The 12,365-nt window shown below is 37.5% G+C and overlaps 1 protein-coding gene across 2 annotated transcripts in view; it reads left to right on the forward strand.

Annotated features, from left to right (window-relative positions):
- Positions 1–1,471: 1,471 nt before the first annotated feature.
- The window catches only part of LOC311278785 (tumor necrosis factor receptor superfamily member 14-like), a 46,148-nt gene continuing 35,254 nt past the window's right edge, over positions 1,472–12,365 (forward strand). Inside the window, exons 1-2 of one of the 2 annotated variants that reach the window (XM_084389826.1) lie at positions 1,472–2,416; positions 4,198–9,852. The gene's annotated coding sequence lies outside the window, so the exon portion shown is untranslated. Of the gene's footprint in view, positions 9,853–12,365 lie in introns of both variants that reach the window. The other variant, XM_084389825.1, reaches the window with a different exon arrangement.

Below are 12,365 nucleotides of genomic sequence, written 5' to 3' on the forward strand. Positions count from 1 at the left end.
TGGTTATAAAAGACATTTAACTGTTCAATATCTGAATTTTTGATGAGGATTGAGTGAGGGTGAGATGGGGCAGCCTTGGTTTATCCCTCTGTTGACAGTGAATCGAGGCGTAGTGCAACCTGAGAGAGATATTGAGCTGTTGGAGTCGTTATAAAAACATTTTATTGTGTTTCTAAAATTTTCCCCAAAACCACAGAGTTCCAGAGCCTTAAAGCTAAAGGGGTGTTCTACGGTGTCAAACGCCTTATAAAAATCCAGAAACAGGATAAAGCTATCGTCCTTTATATGCTCATTATACTCAAGTAGATCAAGGACAAGGCGAACGTTATTGTGTATTGATTTACCTCTCATAAATCCTGATTGGGTGTCACTTATTATTTGAGGAAGACCCTCTTTAAGACGATTTGAAAATATGTGTGTGTTAGCAATTTATAATCATTGTTTAATAGTGTTATCGGTCTCCAATTGTCCAAGACTTTGGGATCTTTGTTTGGTTTTGGAATGAGAACCATTACACCTGGCCTCAGCGTCTGTGGAAGTGATCGGTTGTTTAAAGCTTCTTTAAGTGTTTCAAATAAAAGTGCTTTATATGCTCCCAGAAATGTTTGTAAAGTTATCTGTCAGGCCGTCTGGGCCAGGGGAACGGTCAGAAGTCAGACATTGCAACGCCTTTTCAAGCTCCTTATACGTGATCTCTGCCTCACATGCATTTTGGAAGTCCTCATTTATTTGGGGAATAAAATCTCTGATTTTATTAAAGAAGGCCTCTGTTGCATCAGCTGAGAATCTAGAAGAATATAAGTTGCTGTAAAAGGAATAAACTTCATTGGATATAGTTTTAGAATCAGAGCATTCATTTTCATTAATGACCAGTGTTCCTGTGTTATTTCTCTCCTGGCCAGTTTTCTCTAATCTACAGAAATAAGAAGACACAAATATATATTATATATGAACCCAGGGGTTTTTGTACTGGATTTGAGGAATGTTGAAGAACACAAACTTCCTGTCAAATACATTAACATTATACTTTACATACATGAGTGACTTTGAAACCCCTTTTTAATCTTCAATTCTCATATATTTAATCTTCTTCTGACATCACACAACACAAATAGTAATTTTATCCGATATATTGACTGTGACAGCGATGAACACTCTTTCAGTAAGACCTTTCTGCCTAATAAAGTCAGCTGTAGTTGATGTCGTTATTCTGACCTTGCTCCTTCACTCAGATCTCCATGCGTGTTATAATTGACAGTCATAATCTTCACCGATTTTTTAAACACAATTTCTCCTTTCTGCAGATACTCCAGCGTCCTCCGTATGGGGAATCTTCCCTTCATCGGCATGATTATATGATTTATTTGAGTAACACTGATGATCCAAAGACGTGATCTCAACCATAGACAGTATATAAACTGGACACAGCGACCCCATTGGATTCAACGGAGGAAAGTGAAGTCAATTAGAAGCACTAACTTCCTGATGGCTGAGCGTACTGCGCAGACTCAAACTGAGCTTGACGACGTGGATGTGACGTGAGCAACCCGTCTATCTTCTAGTAGCTGTGCCAAGCGAAATCTCAATCATTCCCTTCCGAAACTTGCAGAGACGGAGAGTGTGAGTAGGAGGTGTTGTTGTGGGATCTGTGAATTCTAAATGGTGTTCCGAACGTACACACACACTCCCAGACACATATGCACGCACACACACACACAAACGTCTAAAGCGCAAAGGACGGAAAGGACGCAAGAATGACCATACATGGGAAACGGAGCTGTCATCACAAGATCCAGCTGATGCAAAAGACTGTTAATGTCGCAAGACTTTGGTTGTGAACGGCCAAGTGTGCAGCTCAGTCAGCTCAGTCATGAGACTGAGTTCCTCTGGAAAAACCCAAACTGTATTGAAACAATGTAACCCAGTTCCGTATAAATATGACTGCATTTTATTGTTAGAGGCTGCATTTTTGATTTTGGTGTCGAATGCATACCTAGAGAGGAATCAAACCTCTTCTAGTATTATCCTGGCTGAATTTCTTTTTGGTTTGAACTGCTCTGCTGTATTGATGTAACTTGGTAAACCTCAGATGAGAACAAGTTCATGTTTACTCGATTTGCTTGAACTGCTGATAATTCGTTTTTGTAATATTCACTCATACAGGACTGCCCTGTTGAGATTGAATAAAGCTGAAGTTTTATATCCTGTAACATTTTCTTTTTGATTTGCTGCAAGTATTGATTTTTGTATTAACAGTGTTTTAATCTTTTGTATAAATAAATTTTTATTTCTAAAGACAATCACTGTGAAGTCTTACTTCAGCTTATAAACAGTTCTAATAGCAATAGGCAGAGCAATACATTAATCCTTTATCATCGAAGATATACAAGGGTTCCAAGAGCGATTCAGCTGGAAGGTAAGCATGCTTTTAATTCATATGTCTAGTTAGTAATGTTTATTATTGTTTCCTTGGGGGTGTATAGGGACTGCACTTAGATTTACTGGTATAAATGATAACAAGCTAGTTGAGGGAATAATTTCCTATTCTGACCTGACAGCAAAAGATCACCTTGACACATTGATACTAGGGGTTAATCAGGAACGTGAGAGCAATACCAGATCTCACCACATGGGGGCTCGTCCGGGATTGGGTCAATTTTTAATTGCCCAATAATACCCAAAAGAACCTAAGGGAATAATAGTTTAAATACTAAGACAACGGCTAAATCCAAATGCAAAATAATGTCTCCATAGTGCATTGAGGAAGTTCCAGGAACGGTTACTTCCTCCTAACCATAGAGAGTATCACAGGGACGCCTGAGATAAAGTTTTGTGGTTAGGCACGACAGAGGTAACAAGAGATCTCGAGGGCAGCGCTGTGGGACCATAGAGTACCCATTTAGAAACCTCATATAAAGAGATAGTTACCAAAATCCTCAGAGGAGAAGCCAGATTCACACAGTCATGGAGAGAATACCAAAAGTAAGTTTCCAGTCAGACGCTAAGTGTCCAGCAGAGGACACTGTTGTAGTGTGTACAGACTTCAGTGACTCTTTCTTAGTGAAGATGTGACATAAGGATTGTGAAGCAGGAACTGCGACAATCCGTAGGAAACCTACTGACTGTGTGATCTGTGGCAAACAGGAGATTTGTCAACTCCTCTCGGAGGGAAGGACCTAGGGAGGTCGGAGTCAGCATTGGCTTAGAAGCCAAATGACAATTATACCTGAGTGGTATTTTTCCGGGTGGATCAATGGGATCGTGTTCGGTAGGCGACGTGAGCATTTGTGGATTATGCCGGTTGTCCAGACAACGTTGGTCAGTCTGGCAATATGAATTAACCACAGGGAATTGTGGATGCAAAGCTTGCATAGACTGTAAAATTAAATACAGTCTTAGAGGTCAAGAGTGTAGATGCACTCTAGACAACCAAGGGCAACTAAGTAAGTGCCCTAGGTGTAAGTTAATGATCAGAAAGCGATTGTTAAAACTTACAAGTTTGAAAGAAATTTTGCAGTCTAGAAAAACTGAAACAAGTCTAGGCTGCTTAATTGATGATAAACTGAAGTGTAAATGGGACATAAATCCCATGGCTTTAGTCTGTGATAGCGAGAAAGCCTTTCTGTGGGGAAGGCTGCTAAGCTCAGGTGGCCCGATGCCATTGGACTCTGGTCCAAGGTTGAAAGACAGTGTTTTGGATAAAACACTGCAGAGAAACACTGATTTAAACCTATGGAAAAAGGTTGTGAGGGATCCTTCATATGACAATGGTTCCTCAATTCAATTTAAAGAGGAAGGAGTGTATAGAGAGTTAAATGTGCATGACTTATTTGTTGAATTGATGACCAAAATGTCATTTCAGGAGGAATTTCCAATATACATGCCTAGGGAGTATAGCCATTATGTGAGGGAAACCTCATTGACCGTAAGAGCAAGGTCACAGCAGACCTTCTTAGGGACAGAAAAGGTTAAAGTGAAGCTAGATTCACAAAGGGTTAGTGAATTATGGCAAGTGAAAGTTTTTCTTACCACAACCTCTGATTACTTAGGTATAGGTAAATCAATTGAGGGGGTTAAAGTGGAAAGAATAAACATTAAGAAACCTCATAAACTGATCAGAATGGCCGAGTGGATTAAAGATCAGATAGGGAAAGCTTAGGAGGTTTTTTGTGCATCTATATCTTTTGTGTTTTTCAGCAACAGGATGGTGAAAAGAGGAACTGGACTTAGGAGGAAGTACCAAGGATTGCTTCATACCAGGGGTGAAGTTGGACTGTTACTCTTGGCCCTAATGATGGTTCTGGTAGTATGTCTCTTGATTGTTGGATTTGGTATCACAGTAGAAAATCAAACAAATGAGGTTGGAGTAGCCTCCTGTTCTGTTGTTGAAAAAATAGTGAGAAAAATCTGTTATAGACAAACCGTGAAGTTTGATGGTACTAAATATGGACCAAAAATGATAAGGAATATGTTTAAAGGATTTATAAAAGATATAGATAAGTCGTTTTGGAACTGCACAGGTACAAAACGTATTAGTGCCACTAAGGTGCCTAGTATTTACGGAAACAAAATCGTTAATAATAAAACTAGGCTACGATGGAATTTCTTAAAGGGATATAATGGGACGCACGTTAAATTACAAGGCCTTAAGTATAATCTTTCGGATGTTTTTAATTTGACGTCCACCATGGTCGTATATCGATTATGGAATACTCCATTGTTACGGATCTCAAAAATGGATGATTGGGATTGTTTAACTAAACAAATTGTCCCAATAGTGAAGAGATCTTGGCTTGGCAAGGATAGTTCTGAAAAATCAATTGCCGTATCGATAGACGATAAAAGAAAGAGCAGAAGACGGAGTGGAAGATCCGCGCCGTTGGTCTCGAAATTTGTAATTAGTAAAAATACATGGAATAATTTGGATAACCGGAATCCAGTGCAACAAGGTTACTGGCCTAAGGGTCTGAATCCGTATGTATTAATAATAGGTGTATTTAAAAATAAACCTAAGCCAGCTTATGTGGAATTACAATGGGTGACATGTGAAAAACTGATAATGCCCATTGAAATGTGTGAAAGTCACAAGAACTGTCCGTTTCTGAAGAAAAATAAATTTCTAAGTGATATACCTGAGAATCAGTTCTGGTATAACATTGACAAGCATTGTATGTCACCTTATGAAACAACTTCTGCATGGGTGTGTTATTTGAATGATACCTCGATTTGGAATGATAAAATTTTCGAAATGCATGGTGTCAATATTATTAAGCTGTGGCATGAGTGGATGGGTTTACAAGACCCAGATCATGACATGGTGAAAGCAGAAAGCAAACGTACGACATGGACCATTAATGACACCTTGTGGGCTAACGGGGTAGGTGGAAGTAGACTTCATCCTATCACGTTAGGGTATGCGGCCAGGCCAGGTCTGTCTCTGGACCTGGCAAATCATTCAGGAATACTTGACTATATTGTAAATAATATAACTGAACGGCAATGTAGATCGGCTATTGTTTTGTATTGTATGGGCTGGACTAGTGTTGTCTGAGTTACCCATACTAATCAAGGCATCTGGAAGAACCATAGTGATGCGATTAGGGTTGGATAGAACCAGTAATCGTAAGATAACATGCAGGTTGTTTAATTTGAGTAGAGCTAATGAGGATATATTCCAAATCTCAATCTCGTATAAGAAGAACTAAACTATGGGTCTAAATATTCACAATTTAGCTCATGGATTTTAGAGTACCAAGTATTATCTACCAATGTTGAAACAATTGGAACAAAGGTATGGTAATTATAGGGTAATGATGGCCTCTTTAAAATTTAATGTTAGATCTTCTAGTCCATTTTCAAGAAACAGCTTGAGACCAGAGAATTTAGATAATGATCGAGAAAAGATTAAAGTCGAATTGATGGAATTTTGGTTTGGGGCAGGTTTGATTCAGACGAGATGAGGAAATCAAATATTTGTGGTTTCCAGCTGAGGAGCAATATTGAAGCTCTGAGATGTTTGACTTATGGAAAGTCCGAATATTACTTGGATGTATGATAAGGTACATGTATTTTGAAAAAAAAAAAAAATCTAAGGAGAATAGGATCAAAGAAGTTTAGCAGCGGTGAAGAATGGAGTGACATTAGTTCAATAACTAGTGCTGCTCCATTAATGTTGATTGCGAAGAATCAAATTATGACAATATAAATGTTCTCTAACCAGAATAGTTAATAGCGAATCTGAATTGAAAGGATTTTTTCTTTCCGGTCGACAATTTTCTCAAAAGGAATTTCGGCGGGACCGACGTTAACGTATCGGATTACAATTCGCAATTACTCAGACCAAATGTGTGGGAATTATTATTATTTTATTTTTTTTCATTAATTGGAGATACAGTAAAAGCTATTTTATGGGTCGTAGATAACGTGAGAGAGTTTGCGGTTTCTGTTTGGGACCTAATAGTATAATCTTGGTATTTTCTAAAAATGGGTATGATCTGCCTAACAATTATCATAGCAATAATTGTAATAAAGGTAATGATTATTAAATCGTCCAAAATGGGGCTGGTTTGCAAGAAACTTTCGGATGTGTCTGGTTCAGTGAGGAACAGGAAGGCCTCGCTTCCACTAACTGACAGTGAGTCAGAAACGGAGGTGTGACCTATTATAGCGACAGGGGCTATAAGGGGATCACATGGCGTGGCAAGGTTACGGACATTTGAAGACAAAGTTGGTAATGGGGAAAGGATCGAAGTGTAATCCCTTGATAAACTTTGGGCGCAACAACAGCTGAAGACGTTGGCAGGCAATGGCACCAATTCTACATGGCATTGCGATGAACCGCCAAAAGGAGATAGTGTGTATTATCTCTATAAATTTACGGTTGATTTCTTATTGGATATCTGGGATATCAACCATTCGCATGCCCGAACAAATCGTTTTTATGTGTTTAAGCCTTGGCCAGTATAATGTATTGAATGATTATTCGTTATTACTGAATTTAGTGTCTTAGCTGTTGAGGAGTGCGCAAATAAGATTATTTGGCGAATGGGAAATTATCGAAGTAATGATATTTTCCGTGGCCATCGCTGTGTATAATTTTGCACAGTGCTATATTAAAATGATTTGGCTCAAAAATGCTGGTTTGGAACTTGTGTTCCTTACCTAGATGTTTTTGATTATTCTAAATTATTGATGACATACAGCCTTAAGACCATTGGTGGAAAATTGGCAGTGCTGTATGTCATTGTCTTAATGATGGCGGGGACTTCCTTAAATGTGAATGAACCAAAGTTATTATTTCTTGCAATTTTTTCTGGATATAAATGATTATTCCTTTGTGTTTCAGATTTTAGATTTTTTTTCTGAAATAGATTATTGTATTATTAAAGTACGAAAAAGTAAACAGTGACAAAACAGTGGTCATATAGAATTTGAAGGGATTTATTTACTTTGTTCTATTTTGAAACAATTGATTGATCACTATTTTGTTTCATTTTTTGTATTTTTGTGATTGATTGTGGAGTCAAAAGAAAACGAAACATAATTATGATTTTGTTGGCATTTTATTATGATTGTCATGGACAAACTGAAAAAAAAAAAACAAAGAAGGGAAATATATATTGTCAATTGACATTTTTAATTTTTGATTTTTTATATATATATTTTTTACCCCCTCTTTATTCACTTTTGATGTTGGGTTGTTTTTGTTTAATGTTGATTTAATTACAAATTTTTAAACCCAAGTTAACAACCAAGTTTTTATAAACGATCTTTCGGCATGAGATTTGATATGTCAAAGTCAATGACATTGTTGTAGGTCAGGAGGGCCCCCTGACTTCCAACAATTGTCTAAATGACAGAAACAGCCTTCCTATGGGAGGACATGGAAGGTTTGATAATTATTGTTTTATGTTCCCTTTCTCTATCTTACTATCTTTTTGATTTGTTTCAAATATATATATATATATATTTGGAAGGAAAGGAAACAACAAACTGCTGCTAGTATGAAATTGATGATAATTTTTAATGTTTTGATTTATTATAGTTTATTTTCTTTTATTTCTTTTTGAATAACAAGAAAATGAGATTTGACTTAGGAATTACAGTTGATGGCAATTTTTGTTTTTGGGAACTTTTGGTTACTGTATTTGCCTGTTATAACATAAGTTGATGTGTTATTGTAATAGGGTCCGGATGTGCGAAGCATGGTCCTTGCCAATGGACATGGGATGTACAGAGTGTGTGATGACTGTAAAAAAGTTTACTGTTACCCGTTGAAAATTGTAGCGTATAAACGGGGCTGCTTTGAGTATAAAAACTTCTGTCAACTTTGTATAGTTTCCAAGGGTTATTACATGGCCGAAATGAAGTCTTTTACTTTCTGGGATCGAGGGGCTGATTTTACAGGTCCAGGCGGCACTCATTACTTAACTGGTGAAGCAATGAGATTTATCATTGCGATGAAATGGCTGATCATCGATTTAGATGAAGCAATTGAACTACTAATTGGGCACAGAGAACGTGTGACTAAAACTTCGTGCTGTGTTGACATTAAGACCTATCTGTGGAAAAACAAAATAGTCTCGGGGTTCTGTACTAAACAGGCTCGTGGAAACGGGAAATGTGTTTATGTACATGTGATTGATCCATTAGATTTGTCTGCGGCGCATGACACGAGCCCGGTGGGAGCTGACAGTGTTGGACGAGCGGTTGGCAGACAGTGGATCAGAGCTGGCCATTTACCCAGAGGATCTGGTGAAATTGGACCAGGCCCCGAGGCGTCGGGATTCTTTCAGGTGGATGCCTGTGTCCCAGCACTGGTTCCGCAGGAGCATGGCGAGTCTGTTGACTCAGCACGGAAAAGTTACGATGGGATTCTTCCATCGGGAAAATGAGTTAATGTATCGGTTCTATGAGTGCTGTGTGGACTTCATTATGCCTTCTCAGTTTGTTTACAGAATTAAAATTGATAATTTGGATGTGATTTACCCTAGGAACTTTGTTAGAGAGCAACGTGATGGAGATGATGAGAGCAATGTATATGGCAGTGCCCTTGTACGTCCGAGAGGGGGTGTTGTGGGATCTGTGAATTCTAAATGGTGTTCCGAACGTACACACACACTCCCAGACACATATGCACGCACACACACACACAAACGTCTAAAGCGCAAAGGACGGAAAGGACGCAAGAATGACCATACATGGGAAACGGAGCTGTCATCACAAGATCCAGCTGATGCAAAAGACTGTTAATGTCGCAAGACTTTGGTTGTGAACGGCCAAGTGTGCAGCTCAGTCAGCTCAGTCATGAGACTGAGTTCCTCTGGAAAAACCCAAACTGTATTGAAACAATGTAACCCAGTTCCGTATAAATATGACTGCATTTTATTGTTAGAGGCTGCATTTTTGATTTTGGTGTCGAATGCATACCTAGAGAGGAATCAAACCTCTTCTAGTATTATCCTGGCTGAATTTCTTTTTGGTTTGAACTGCTCTGCTGTATTGATGTAACTTGGTAAACCTCAGATGAGAACAAGTTCATGTTTACTCGATTTGCTTGAACTGCTGATAATTCGTTTTTGTAATATTCACTCATACAGGACTGCCCTGTTGAGATTGAATAAAGCTGAAGTTTTATATCCTGTAACATTTTCTTTTTGATTTGCTGCAAGTATTGATTTTTGTATTAACAGTGTTTTAATCTTTTGTATAAATAAATTTTTATTTCTAAAGACAATCACTGTGAAGTCTTACTTCAGCTTATAAACAGTTCTAATAGCAATAGGCAGAGCAATACATTAATCCTTTATCATCGAAGATATACAAGGGTTCCAAGAGCGATTCAGCTGGAAGGTAAGCATGCTTTTAATTCATATGTCTAGTTAGTAATGTTTATTATTGTTTCCTTGGGGGTGTAGGGACTGCACTTAGATTTACTGGTATAAATGATAACAAGCTAGTTGAGGGAATAATTTCCTATTCTGACCTGACAGCAAAAGATCACCTTGACACATTGATACTAGGGGTTAATCAGGAACGTGAGAGCAATACCAGATCTCACCACAGTGTCCATGAGATAAGAGCAGGAGAAACTTTTACTAAGTATTCTGATTAATTACTTTGCCATTTTGCCTCCACGTCCCCCCGATTGCGCGCGAGCTTCTCCTCCTGTCCATACGGTAATCTCTCTACTGTGCGACAGAGAGTCGCGTGGTAATGACGCAATCGTTAGCCTATTTTTACAAAAACTGCTTCTACGGAGCCATAACGTAAGATACAAGGTAATGGAGCCTTTTATACATTTTCGTGTTTCTTTAGAAATAAATAATGGACAAATGGAGTCTTAAAACGCCTCAGATGTAAAGTTATTCTCTGTCAAAGTGACGCCAAAATGAATGGGAGTCAATGGGATGCTAACAGCAGGTGATGGTCTGATAGCCAATGGCGGCGCCCGGGGAAGCTTCAACATAATATGAAACGCTGCCCCCCTGATCTCAACACATCAGCTCATGCCGCTCCTGCCTCGCGCTTATTGATGACGTCAGATACACGCGAACAATCACTGTCAAGCTAAGACTAAACTCAATAAATTCATTAATATACAATTTGCATGATTAAATACGTAATGATTCGTTGCAATAAACAAAAGTAATAAAATGTAAGAATAAATATAAGTCGCGAAATACTTAATTTCTTAATTAAAAATTTAAAACCGAAACACGCCTTAAAATAAAACTCAAGAAATACACTTTGAAATAAAAAACAGCAGACAACATAAAATAATTTAATACATCGTGCATGAAATAACGGAATAGCTACATCATGAAATGTTGCAATTAAAAAATAAAGTGCAATCTGAAAATATTCAGAATCCATATGGATAAACATATGTTTTTTCGTTTTTCCATTCCACCGCGCTACCTTTCTATTGTTTTTCAGTGTAAACACACGCTAGGACGTCTTTGTTGCTGGAGAAGTGATTTTATTATATTCTGTCTTAATAGTTCTACTCACAATACACACAAAATGTATTCTTTTGTCATTCAGACATATCTTAAATTATATTTATAGTCTAAATAAGTATTGCATTATGCACAAGTTTGCTGAATGTTTATTCTAAGTGCATCAATATCTCAGAGTATAATAAAAATACAACTTTACTATTACTATCAATTTCTGTCCACTTTTTGATAAACATAAATAATAAAGAGGTGATTCTAATCATGTCAAGAGAATGTCGTTGGTTTTTATCTTCAGGTGTTGCTCTTGATAGCCTATATGGATGTTTATTATGACTTGCTTTATATTATTTCTATCTTCTAAACCTGGGGTCTCATTTATAAAACTGTGCGTAGGAACCTTACTAAAAGTGTACGTGCGCCCGAAAGCCAAAAATGGCGTACGCAAAAAAATATTCGGATTTATAAAACCGTTCGTACGCCAGAACCTGCGCAGAATTCACTTTATAAATCCCAGTCAGCGGAAGATTGTGCGCACATGCGTCTCCACCCAGAAATAACCATATATGGAGCTTACAACGCCTAGTTTTACTTTGCAGATCCTCATCTACATATCATTTGCATATGATTATTCATCCACGTGATAACGTTTAACGGTACAAGACACATTACATTAATAAAAATCATGAAGTTGCCTATCCTTGCCTTGTTTTTGAATACATAAATCAAATAGTGTCAAATACATTTCAGAGAAAGTTTTTCTCAATCTTTTCCACTGGCCGAATTGTATTTTTAATTGATTTATATTTTTAATGGAAACAGATAGGCCTTGGGCATTATTTGCACGAAACTATTTTCTCAGACAATCTGGTATTATCATGATAAGCAATTATCTCTGTGGTTAAAACATTTAAACAGCACGCCACAGGAAAAGTGTTCAAAAACATTGCATCCACAACAAATATTTCTATTGATTGAATTTGAATATAAAAAATGTTGTAACTTCTAAGTAATGATTTCATGTTTAAGTGTTTAACCTGAAATATTAAAGGCATATTTAATCTAAATGTTTATATCAGAAGTAAAACATAGTTTAAATCATTATTTTATTTATTTAAACTGTTATTTGCGTCAGTTTCACTAAACGGCCCAACGCGCTCGCTGGCGCGGACATTTAAGAAGGGATGGATATTTGCTTCAAGTGATAGGCTTGGTGAGTGAAATTATATTTTGTATTATCTTTCTGTATATGTTAAATTTTCTTTAGATTTTCTGTCTAAAAGTGACCAAAAAGACACTTAACTCCAGCTCACCATCGGTGTCGCCAATTCCCTTTGTCTCCAGAATGTGCGTACGCACGGCTCAAAGTTTGCTTAAAGGTGCGCACATTCTCCCGTCAAGTTTGAT

This window comes from Rutilus rutilus (genome assembly GCF_951802725.1).
Source record: "Rutilus rutilus genome assembly, chromosome: 19".
Lineage (NCBI taxonomy): Eukaryota > Metazoa > Chordata > Actinopteri > Cypriniformes > Leuciscidae > Rutilus > Rutilus rutilus.